Genomic DNA, 12928 nt, shown 5'->3' with positions numbered 1-12928 from the left:
AAGCCAAAATGAAAGCCCTTGATCCTTTGTATTGCACAATGCATGAAGATGTACGTTTCTTCACAATCAGAGGGTCTAACGAACTATGCTTGCTATTCAATGGAAATGAGTAGATTGTAGCATGATGAGATCAAATAATGTTCATCATGTTAAATGTCTGAGTGGAGGAGAATTTGATATAATAAGAATAGAGTGTTATAGTCTGTGGACAGTGACATATGTCTATAACCCTAAATGCTGGAGATAATTTCCTATTTCACTCTTACCTGGACCACAGGAAGAGTTCAAGTTCTGCCTGGGGAACATTATAAGCCCCTTTCCCACAAAAAGAAGGCTGGTGTCTTAGCTCAGAGGTGAAGTACTTGCTTGGTAAGCACAAGACCCAGGGTTTAGTCCCCTGAACCTCAAAATAACAAAAAATAAAACAGCAATATGGTCCTGGTGTGTTTCTTTTCTTTTCTTTTCTTTTCTTTTATTTTTTTAATCAATCATTGAACTCATTTCTGGTTTTCATTACACAGACTCTTTTCATTTTCTGTTCTTAACCAGCTTCCCCCTCTCTCCTCGACTTCTGTTTTGGTGCATTTCTGTTCCTGTGTGGGTAGGGCAGCATTCACCCAGTGATACCCATTGGTCTCTGAGCCTCACTGCTTACAGAAACAGCATTTTCTTGATCTACTGCTGAAGGTAAATTTCAGTTCCTCCCCTGACGTTTTTTTTTTATAAGCCTCTGGATGTGGACACCTGTGATAGGGAGCACTGGACCCCTGGAGGAGAGAGAGATGTTCTTAAGATAGACCCTCCCCACCTTTACAGTGTTTTCAAGTTCCTTCTCCTTTAAAATACAGGGCTGAGCTCAGAAAGCACAAACTCTCTCTCTCTCTCTCTCTCTCTCTCTCTCTCTCTCTCTGAACTGTGTGTAATTAATTCCCTTGATCACCAAAACCAAGTTAACTTCACTGTCTAGAGCACCCTTCTCTTCCTCACTCTACCCTATCTAATGTACATCTGCTCAAGCCCTATTTACCTAGCAAGACCTGTGATTGCCAGTCCTGCCTTACAGGAAACTCTGATAGCCACACTATGTTGGTTAGGTTTTACCAACTTGACACAGATCTAAACATCTGGGAAGAGGGAATTGTTATCATCAGACTGGACTGTGGGAATGTCTTTGGTGGCATTTGAATGCGAAATTGACATAAAAGGGCAAGGGCCAGCCTCCTGTGGGCAGTGCCATACACCAGCAGGTAGTCCTGGACCAAGGCAGACAATAAGCAGCATTTCTCTATGATTCTGCTACTCTTCCTGCCTCGGGTTCCTTTGCTGACTTCCCGTGATAATGAAATAGAACGGGTAAGGAAAAATAAACCCTTTGGTTCCCAAAGTTACTTTTGGTCTTGGTGTTTGTCACAGTAGCAGAGAGAAAACTAAAATACTTTCCTAGTTCCCATGTGTACCCAGATGGAGTGGCACGTGTGTCAATGCACCCCGTAGATTACCAGTTCTATAGTTTTGTCTCCTGCTGAGCATTCTGCCTATGGGGAGGCATGTGCAGCTTCTCAGCTAGAAATGAGGACATGCCAAGTAAGTACCCCACAGTCCAATGAATATCATGCAGGGAGGCTCTGCATATTTCTTTCAGTGAAACCCAACACCTCAACATTCTTCTGACATCTGTGACATTTTTTGTATGCTTGTGACTCACTAGCATTACTTTCCTCCCTGGCGCCCCTGAAACTCATTGTTGATAATTCCATGAAGACACTATTGGAAACAAAGGAGTCATTTTAGGGAACACCCTTGTTCAGTCACCTCTGAAGCTAAATTTGAGGGAGAAAGAGGGTTACTCTGAGGAGGCTAGAGATAAAGATGAGGAGTTAACGGGCTGATAGACAGTTTGAAAGAAATTACTTTGGCCACAGCGGGTATTACATGCCTTAACAGCAGTCAGGTATCATTTTTGTGTTCTCTGCCTCCTAAGGGCCCTAAGTTTCTCAGCATGGACAGTAGTGAAGATTTGCTGGCTCAGGCAAAGCTTGGGAAAGTTATCCAGCAGAGCACTCCTCCCCGGAAGCCCTTTAGAAGCTCTTCTTGAAATTCTAAATTACTCTAATGTTACCCCTGTAAATTGGCTAATCCTCCTTTGCTGTTTTCGGTCTGGGCTTCCCACTGGATGGGGCCAGGCCTGAAAGGGTAGGCCCTCTTATGGACTTCCAGGAAGAAGGTACCCACTTAGCAAAAAGCATGCCCCCCCTCCCCAGAAGAGTGGGGTTCATGAGAGCCATTGGGAGCAGCTTTCCTTTGCAAAGCTTTGTCAACTATGAAATCATTTTGACAAGATGCTTTGTCATCTGCTTGACATCTTTTTTTCTTTCTTTAATGAGGAAGTGACTGGAAGATAATTTAATCTGAAAGGCTGCCACCTACGTAGCTGTAGTTAAGAGATAAATTGGATAGGGTCTAAAAAATTATTCAAGAACCTTAGTGAGGCATGGTGAAGTAATCAGAAGGTGTTATTAACAGTGTACACTGTATTACGACCCTTTGATGCCCACTTAACCAATAAACTATGCTTTTGGGGTCATCCAGATTTGGCTAAAATGGTAATTTGCTATTATAAAAATTATGGCTTATAAAGAACCAGGATACTATTGTCTCCTAACACAGTTACTGACTTAGCTACTTTTTTTTTTAACTTGGATGCTTATTTCGTACAGGAAGGAAACAGTAATTTACCCACAATGGACTTTACTGAAAAATAATTTAATGTGATTACAAAACAAATAAATACATTCCTTTTCAATATTGAAACATCTCCTTTATGATCTTCATATTTTAATGGTTCTAATGTATAACTCCAAATTAAAATACTGTGCTTATTAGACTAAAAAAAGTCAGGTGCAGGGGCAGGGCAGAGACATAACGGCATGTCCCTGAGCTATTTATTATGTTGCGAGAAAGCAGGAGCAAAAGCAAAAAACATCTAGTCAGAAGGCATTCCATATATGACACGTGTTACAAAAAAAGGTCTGATCTGAGAATTTTTTAAATATGTAATTTTATGCATACAGTTTTATTAAACAGGGAACATGTATGCCTATGACCATCTCAAAATCAAGTTGCTTGTGTATGTACAGGTATTGTAACTGTGTGTGTGTGTGTGTGTGTGTGTGTGTGTGTGTGTGTGAACATGTGTTTGCAGGTGCCCCTGCATATGTGTGCACCTGTGGATGGGACCCGGAAGTTGACATCTGGTATCTTCCTTGATCACTCTATGCCGTTATTTTGTTTGTTTGTTTGTTTTTTGAGATGATCCACAATTGAGCCTTGAATTTATTCATTTAGCTAGGGTGTCTGGCTAACGTGCTCCAGGGAATCCTCCTGTCCTCACCACTTGAAGAGTTGTGTTACAGGCGCACACCACCCTTGTGGGTGCCGGGATGCACCCACTCTTGTCTTCGCTCTTGGGTCACTGGCATTTTATCTGCTGACCTGCCTCAGTTGATTTTTGCAGAACATTTCCTTGACTCGTTATCTTTCACAGCCAGATGTTAAGCAGCTATTTGTATTTTACTAATATTCTGAAAGATAGTATTATTAATTCTCCATCAAACTTATATAATTTATCAAACTATGAAAACCTGACCTCATAGGCTACATTTAGCTTTCTTCAAATCCCTGGAAATCTAACAGCTGTTCATTTCTTTGCTTTGAGTGCTGTGTTCATAGAACAGGAGTGGAAACTTAACTAAGGAGGTGCGTAATATTATATAGGCAAGGTTCATGCTTTCAGTCTCAAGTGCCTATGTTGACAGTCATTTTTACAACTATAGAGCAGCTGTCTTTTCTCTTATTTGATAAGAGTCATATAATTTAGAATTTATTTCTCTAAGGTCAATGATAACTTGAAAGTCACCATTGGCATCTTATTTGAGATGGCATCAGTGGATGCTGGGGGCTCTGGAATGCTAAGAACTCTTGCCATTTAAAAGTGGAGCTTCTATTCAATTTCTACTTGTTACCATCACATGTGAATAGGGAACAGTACAACCCCGTCCCAAGCTATTACAAGGGGAAGCAGGTATCATAATTTTAAATCTCCCAATTCATTTTTTAAAATATGCTTTTAATATTACACACACCAGAAGAGGTGTGATGACAGAGGTCAGATGACAACTTTGAAGATTTAGTTCTCCTCCTATGTGGCTACTGGGGATCAAACTCAGATTGTCAGCCTTGGTGGCAAGCCCCTTTAGCTACTGACCTATCTCGCAGACCCAGAAGTCTCTCAGCTTTAAATGAGTGTCCTTTAAAACATGTTGTGACCCCCATGAAATCGCCATATTTAAGAGTTTGAGCTATGAACTCTCCCTAGCCCTGTATTTGCCACTTTGTAAAGGACAGTTTCTACTAGAGCTTCTCAGCTCTTATCAAAAACTTGACTTTCTACCTAATAGTTCCTATCTGTCTGCACTACCTCTTTTTTCCTGAATGTGTCCCCTTAAGGTCAAAATCACCAGGGACCCTCTTCAAGGCCTATACTCTTCTCCATCATCTTCTCAAAGCTTTCTTTTCCTGCTTACCTCTATGAAGCACCTATGTATGGACACTATAATTAACTCACTACTTAATGATTACAGTAGTTTTCACTTAATCAAAGAAAATCACCCAGCATGCCTGCTGGGCACTGGACACGACAGCACCCACCTCTTATGCCAGCACTGACATGCTTAACAATAGGGCAGATTTCTGCATTATAGAGCCAAGTGCTGTTCGTCTCCATCTCTGGAGACATCCACTGCTTGAAACTCTGAGGAACTGTTATCTGTGCGTCGCTGAGCTCTCTGGCTGTGGACGTCTATACCGTTTCCAAGTCCTAGGTAGAACTTGCTGAGAAAAAACAATGAGCACTGATGGTGCTCTTGCTGAAGCTGTGCCCCTCTTTCTTCCTGTCCATTGTGAAAGCTGGTAAGGAAAATTAAAAGTTTGTAGAGTCAATAGACTCACAGCAGACGGGAGTAGCAGGCCCTGGGTTATGGCATTTAAGTTTGACAGGAAAGGCGAAGCTGTTTCCTGTGACTTCTGTGCACGATAGATTGGGTTAAAAAAAAAAGTAAACTCAAAATAAGTATGCAATTATATTGTTTTAGAAGATGTTATTTTTGTTAATTCTGAGAACTTTATGAAAAGCAGCGCAAGGAGATATAATAAAACATTTACTTAAAAAATATTGTTCCCTATTTTTGTTATGAATGGGAGATGTTACTCAAGACCCCAAGAAGATGCCGGAAAGTGAGAAAAGTGCCAAATATAATATCGGTTACTGTTTTCCACATACGTAAACAACTATGATAAAGTATAAGTTATAAATCAGGCACAGTAAGAGATTAACAACAAAAAATAATAGGTCAGAGGGTGTTGTTAGAAACTTCAATAAACAGCCACTTTCTTCATTAGGTTGGAAATGTTCACGTTCTGCAGAGGGGAATTGTGCCATAGGTTCTCCTTAGCTTATCATAATTAGGAAAATAATTTCGTAGGCATTGATGTAGGCTATCAATATGGGTATGGACTGTCTGCTGGCAAGAATATCCCCTAAGTTATCTTATACTTCAGGCTCATAAAAGTTTTACAAGAATAGGTAACAGATCAGGAGAACGTTTGGGAACATCTATGTCTAGAATTCTGGTTGAACATAAAGATCATTAAGGGCCAGCAGATGGCTTAGCAGGTAAAGGTGCTTATTGCTCCAACATGGCAACCCCAGTTTGATCCCTGGAACCCACATAAAAGTAGAACTGATTCAACTGAGTTGTCCTCTGAAATGCACACACCCTTGTGATAATAATAAAATTAAAAGATTCTCACTCTTTTCTGTATCCTTTGTAGCTAGAGAATAGCAGGTTTTAGCTTTTGAGTCCTTTCTGAGTAAGAAAAATAGTTGATAGGTTAATAACATTTTAATTTTTATTCTGGGAAGCATTCATATATGTATATATGTGTATATATATATGTTTATGTCTGTGTTCATATATGTATGAACACAGACATGTTTTGCTTGTTTTTAAACTCTATTTTATTTAGGGTATTTAACCCTCTACCACCCTTCCATTAACCCTTTAACCCTAGGTAAAAGAGAAAAGGTTAGTGGGGAGAGGGGCGCAGTCCCCTTTACTTCTCCCAGTTTTTTAGGGTCAGTGGGTTTTGGGGGGACTATACCAATCTCCACCAATGGCAAATGCAGCAAGCAGTTTCCTCCAAGCCGCTGCATTGAAACATTTCTTTCTGTCTCTCTCTTCCAAGCTGCCACACTGTCCATCTCTGATCTCTCTAAACTGCCACATCTTCCCTTCTGGGCTCTTGTACTTATATCCTCAGAGTCCTAGACCAGACCCCTCTCCATGCTGCACTAAGGAAGCTGCTACCAGCTGGCAAAGACCACGCCCCACAAGAGGCAATTATCAGCTATGGACACACTAAAGCCCAAACTAGAATCCCACACTTGGGATTAAAACAAAAACATATTTACATAACATAGCAGAGTTTTTTTTAAAAAAAGAAGCCAAAACTTCCATTACACTATATATGTTGAGGATACCGGCTGGGTACAAGTCTCATGGTATCACAAGCCATTTGGCTTCTCTATAAAATAGTGTGTATCTCACAGGGCAGCTATGGGGCCTACAGACAAGGGTACCTGTAGCACCTAGTAAATGCTCCATGAATGTTCCCTTTTGCTGCTTCACAGTTTCCTACAGATTTCTGGTTTGCTGCCAGCATGCCTTCAGGAACCCCTGCACCTCTAAAGTACCTGTAGCTGCTGCCTGCATTAAACGAACTGAAGACCTACTTTGAGTCTGACATCTCTAAATGCACTTACGAGCTAAAAGGAACAAATAAAGCTCAAGTACCAATAGACAAGACATTTGTACCCCCTTTCTCTTTGGAGGTGGGTGTTTCAATTGCCTTCCTCCACCAGAAGTGAAGGCTGCTACTCAGAAACAAGGAACTTACAGCCTGCTGTTGAGTAGAAAAGTAAGGAATCAAGAAATGTTTCCTGAACTGATTGCATAATGCTTCTGCTGCTTCTTCTAAAGCCTTCTTGGTTGTTTTTCGAGCAAGATAAGAGGAAACACAGGGCAAGTGGTGTGTATCAGTGACTACACACTTCTGCTGCCTCTAGGCCAGGAACACACCTGCAAGCAGATGGGTATTGAGATAAACACTACAACAGGGTATTTCACACGCGACGAAAGTGACACTTGAAGGATTTTATTTAAATTATTTGAAGGATATTATCTAAATTATAAAAACCTTGTGAAAGAACACACAGCTGGAAATTTCTGGACTGACACCTAGACCCCGATTAAATGTGTGTCTGTAGCTACTAAATAGCTAGTCACTACCGGGAATCCAGCAGCTAACACCTACCATAGTGAACCCTCCCGTTTTTCACTGGTACCTTCTTTTTCTTCTGTGAAGATTTTCTAACCCCTCTGCTATGACCCACTATTCCTGTAGAAGGCAGACTTTGGCCTTGCCAACTACCTTTGGTGCCTCCATAGCATTTTACCTAAACTCCATGGATCACGGACAGCTATCAGAGAAAAGTAAACAGTATGCCCCCTATACATACTTCTTTTTTTATTCTTTATTAATTACACTTTATTCACTTTGTATCCCCTCCCCCTGTGGTTACCTCCCTCCTCCTGTCCCAATCCCTCCTTTCCTCCACCCTCTGCATGCATGCCCCTCCCCAAGTCCACTGATAGGGGAGGTCTTCTTTTCCTTCCTTCTAATCCTAGTCAATTAGGTCTCATCAGGAGTGGCTGAGTTATCTTCTGTGGCCTGGTAATGCTGCTTCCCCCTCAGGGGAAGGTAATTAAAGAGCAGCCCAATCAGTTCATGTCAGAGACAGTCCCTGTTCCTATTACAATGGAACCCACTTGGATACTGAACTGCCATGGGCTACATCTGTGCAGGGGTCTTAGGTTATCTCCATGCATAGTCCTTGGTTGGAGTATCAGTCTCAGGAAAGACCCCTGTGCTCAGATTTTTTGGTTCTGTTGCTCTCCTTGTGGAGTTCCTGTCCTCTCCAGATCTTACTGTTTCCCACGTCTTTCATAAGATTCCATGCACTCTGCCCAAAGGTTGCCCATATCAATGCTCAGCATCTGCATTGATAGTCTGCAGGGCAGAGCCTTTCAGAGGTCCTCTATGGCAGACTCCTGACTTGTTCCCACTTTCCTCCTTCTTCTGATGTTCATCCTCTTTGCCTTTCTGGATAGGAATTGAGCATTTTAGCAAGAGTTCTTCTTCTTGATTAGTTTCTTTAGGTGTACAGATTTTAGTAGGTTTATCCTATATTATATGTCTATATGAGTGAATATATATTTAATTAGGATGTTTCCCAAACCTGGTGCCTCCTTCCTCCGGGCCCAAAAAGATTGGAGTCACCTTCATTTTTTCAAAGAAAAAAGTCTCTCCCCTTTTCGTGATTTCTGGGAGGGACGTCCTCAGATACTCCCATCTCCATTGTTCATTCTCACTCTATCCTTAGCAGAACAACTTTGCAGATAAGACACGACAGAGGCGAGTGTGCAATGTTTTTGGCCCACTATGCTTAGCAAAACTCTTTTCTGTCTGCAGAAAACAGGGTCATTGCTTCCCTTGGATGAAACATAAACTTCAAAGGAGACTGAAGAAATCTAGGACTTGTTCATTCCCTGGCAGCCTGCAGCAGTTGTAGAAGTCACTACCTTTCTCTACCCTTTCTCCAAGACAAGTGCTATCAGCACTCAACGTAGTAAAGACCGCCATAGATGATAACATCTGACCTTATCAGTTGTCCAAAGTGTATCTGAGAAGTTTGTGGTATTTATGGACTCTCTTCTTAAAACTTCAATAAGGCATTATTTAAGAAATAATTATTTAAGAAACTTGCAAAGAAAAGAAACCAAGGTTCAAAATTCTTAAGAAATGTGTATATTTGTTAATATCTGTTCTAAAAATAGAACATGGTCTAGTAGTTTTCCAATAAGAGAAGAGACTGCAAAGTAAAACTAATATTAAAAGCAAAAGGCTACAGGATTATGTCCTCACATAATTAAATATTAGAGCGCTGAGAACACAGCTCTGTTGATAGAGGGTTTACCCGGCATGCATGAAACACTGCGTTCTGTCCTCAGCATTACATAACCTGGGCCTTGTGAGTGTGCACCTTGGATCTCAACATTCAGGAGACTGAGGCAGGAGAGCCATGCATTCAAGGTACATAGCTACATAAAAAGCTTGAGGCCTGCTTGAGTAGAGATCATGTTTTTGAAACTATTAGGAATATCCAATATATATATATATTTTTTTCAATGCAGTTTATTCAGGAACATTGAACAATCATCTGACCCTGGGGAAAGCCAGCCCACAGCTTAAATAGCCTCTGGGTAGCCAACCCCAGCGTGCCACGTGGGCAATGCAGATAGGTCCACATACATGGAAGCAAGCCAGATCCTCGGCCTTAGCCAAATGTGGAGTTGTTCGTGACAGAGAGCACTCACCATCGGGAAGGTAGAAGGCGGAAACCAGCTCCATCTTTAAGGCGCAGCATTATGCAGCTCTCTACAGTTCCCCCTTTTTGTTTTAGACGCATCAGGCAAGAGTAGAAGTCTGATCTCTGATATTAGAAATAAATTTTGACTTTGTACCGATGTTCATTTAGGTGTCATCCACCCAAAGAGCATCAGACCCGTCAGATACCTTTTTCTCAGAGGCGGGACCTGGGGCATCAACCCGCATGCAATCAGACATGCTCTTCTCTGGGTTCAAAGCGGCTGACCCTGAGTGCAGTGCTTAGCCTCACATCCTGAGGGTAACATTTTGGCTTTTTATGGTAGCCAACCATGCTTGGGGAGACTGTCCTGCTTCAATGGCTGTAAAGGCCTGAATGGTCATGGCTGCATTATGCTGTTGTGAGACTCTATTCTTGCATATATACCACAGGCAAACCAAGGAGACCAACACCAGAAGGCCTGCTAACGCTCCCATGCCCGCCCATTCCTTCAGATGATTCATGGCTGCAGCAATCCATGATGATAATCCTGTGGCTAGTCCTGCATCCAGTCTGGTAGAATTTACCGTGACAATGGCCACTCTCAGCTGCGCCATCATAGTATCAAATTCTCCAGTCCAATTACCTAAAATATAGCTAGACAATTGTTTAGACAGATTTGCAGCACAGGAAAAGTTCTCATGTTGTATGCTAGTGACTCAAAGTCCAGCATACTTTCATTGACAGCCAAGTTGAGCGATTTGCCATAGGGTATCAATTTGCTCCTGCACGAGGTCAATCCTCTGATTGAACACCATCAAGCCTCCTTTTAGTTGAGCATTAATTCCTTTTTGTACATCTAAGGCATGAGCTACATTGGCTAAAAGATTAGGAATATCCAATATTAATGCATATCACTGATCTCTGAGTATCTTTTTGCATAGTTCACAGAAACAGACAAAAATCTATTTCTTGGCCAGGTCTGCAAGATCCATCTGGAACCATCTTGTTGTCCATCTGGGTGAGCAGTGTTTTGTTGCTAAATGACATACAACAAGCTGGGTTTTATGTGAAAGTTATTGCCTTCTATTGCAACCCTATCAGATAGTGGGTCTTTTTATAATTCTATCCATCCTGTCCTGAAAATATCTCCTCTAAATTAGTCTGTGGGAAATTGCTCTTATCACTTATTTATAAGATAGACATTTATTTATAGTTGACGTTTTTAAAAACTTTATTGAAAATGAAAACTAGATTTAAAACATGAGAGCAGAAGAGCTGCTTCTGTGAGTAAAATGCTTGACACTCAAACATGAGGACCATAGTTCAGATCCTGAGAAATCACAAAACCCAGTCATTCCTGCGGTAACATAGGAGGTGGAGATGGGAGAATACCTGGAGCTTGCAGATCAGCTAGCCTGACTTACGCCTTGGCGAGTAACATGTAATTCTGTTCCAAACAATGTGGAAAGTGACCTCTGACCGCCACATGTGACCCCACCCCACCCCTTTGCTGCTAACAAAGGCACATTCTGTGCTGCCTAGGACACTCCTCTTCTTTCCCATATTCTATAAAATACTAACTACCACCTATTTGCCAGAGTCCCTATTTCTCTTTTATTTGAGTATATAAATAGAGACTGCAGTTAAAAGCAATTTAGAGATAGAGAAAAAAAAAAGGTAGAGTGTCAGGAGCTGGCTACCGAATGGATATTGTTATTTTACATTTAGGAATCCTGGTCCTTATATAGGCTAAACCAATTGCCTGTACTAGATCTAAAGCTCATTAGGGCAAAAGATTTATATAGCTAAGTCCTGAATTCCACATTTGCTAAATTTATATAGTATCTATCTTGTGAATTGTATTAGCAATTAAGGAAGTTGTATATAATAGCAGGTATTACAAAATACACAGTTATAGTTAGTATATATTCTAATATATATCTCATAGATGGGGATATTTATGTTTGATATGTTCAGCCATATGATATAATATGTATTTAAACCAATTTATAGATGCTGTTTTTTACCTTGTTTATTTCCAGATATTATTAGAAATCAATCTTAGTTACTTGCACTGATATTGGAAATTCTCCTTGTTTTAACATAACTTTGTATGAGTTATATACATATTTTATACTCCCGCAGCCTGTGATTTTAAGGCCCCCTCTTCTGCTATGTTCCTTGAAATTCGTGGCGAGTGAGTGTGATACAGATGTCCTACTTAGCACAATGCAGTCTCATATTCTTTGCACTTTTATCATTGTAGATCTCTGTTAACCACCATCTATGGCAAAGAGGAATAAAAAAGCTTTTCTGCTGAGGGCTTAGAGCTGCCCTAATCTATGGTATAAAGACAAGTTTTTAAAAGGCAGTTTGGTATTATGCCCATTGAGCAAAATCATGGTAGTAGGTTCTCCCCTCTGACTTAGAATATCCCCAGCCATGGTCTTGACCTGGATGGTCCTACACCCATGCACATAGGGGTGCTATTAATTGGGGCCCAGGAGATTATATAAAGGCAACATGAAATAGGAATGGAGATGGGGGCCATGGTAGAAGATCTGGAAAAGTTGGAGGAGGAAGTGGGAGTGAATGTGATCAAAGTGTGTTATATATTATGATACTCTCAAAGAATAAATAAAAATAAAGTAATCTCCACATGTGACCATAGTTTCATGCATGCCCAATCTCTCTGCTCCTGAGAATTTTGTGCTCAGCTTCAATTGCTTTTGAAAATTCCAGCTTTTGAACAAGTCTTATCTTATACCCCATTCGCAGACACCAAATTAGTCCTTATACTTTTAGTAAGGAATATTTTTGGATGAATGTGTGCTAAAATAACTCAAGAGACCAGAAAATACAGTTTCATGGAACTTCCCAAATATGGTCTATTGAAAACAGTAAGTAGAGTCATGTTTTGGAAGAGTAAATTCGGAGTGAAATGCAATCTCAAGGAATGGCGAAGAAGGAGACATTTCTGGAAGGTTGTTAGCGATAAGGAGGAGTGTTCGCAATTACCCTTGATTTTGCAATTACTTCCCATTTTTATTGCAATCTAGACTGATTAAAAAAACACTCAAATGCAACTAACTTTTCAAAAAAAATAAATGAATCAATGAATTCATCTGTCAGCAACTTTCTCTGAGCAGCAGGAATAGCAGGTAGAATTGGGCAGCAAGACACGAGAGACTGGATGGGCATCACTGAGCCTCACAACCAACTTCATGCCTGTTTTATGCATCTCTCATTTCCCTATTTGCTTGCACGAGCTATTTCCCCAGATCTTTCCTTCCAGGAAGCAAAAGACCTGACCATCTCTTCTGAGATCTTCCTTTTCTTGTTTAGAAGGAATAGTGGAAGGTTGAAAAACTTGTAGCTACT

At 40.7% G+C, this 12928-nt stretch overlaps 1 protein-coding gene across 6 annotated transcripts in view; it reads left to right on the top strand.

Annotated features, from left to right (window-relative positions):
• The window catches only part of Chrm3 (cholinergic receptor muscarinic 3), a 483970-nt gene that overhangs the window by 84728 nt on the left and 386314 nt on the right, over positions 1-12928 (top strand). The window lies entirely within an intron of this gene.

This window comes from Meriones unguiculatus, chromosome 19 (assembly GCF_030254825.1).
Source record: "Meriones unguiculatus strain TT.TT164.6M chromosome 19, Bangor_MerUng_6.1, whole genome shotgun sequence".
In the NCBI taxonomy this organism is placed as follows: domain Eukaryota; kingdom Metazoa; phylum Chordata; class Mammalia; order Rodentia; family Muridae; genus Meriones; species Meriones unguiculatus.
Note: the sequence above shows the minus strand (reverse complement) of the source record. Positions and strands in the feature narration are given on the sequence as shown.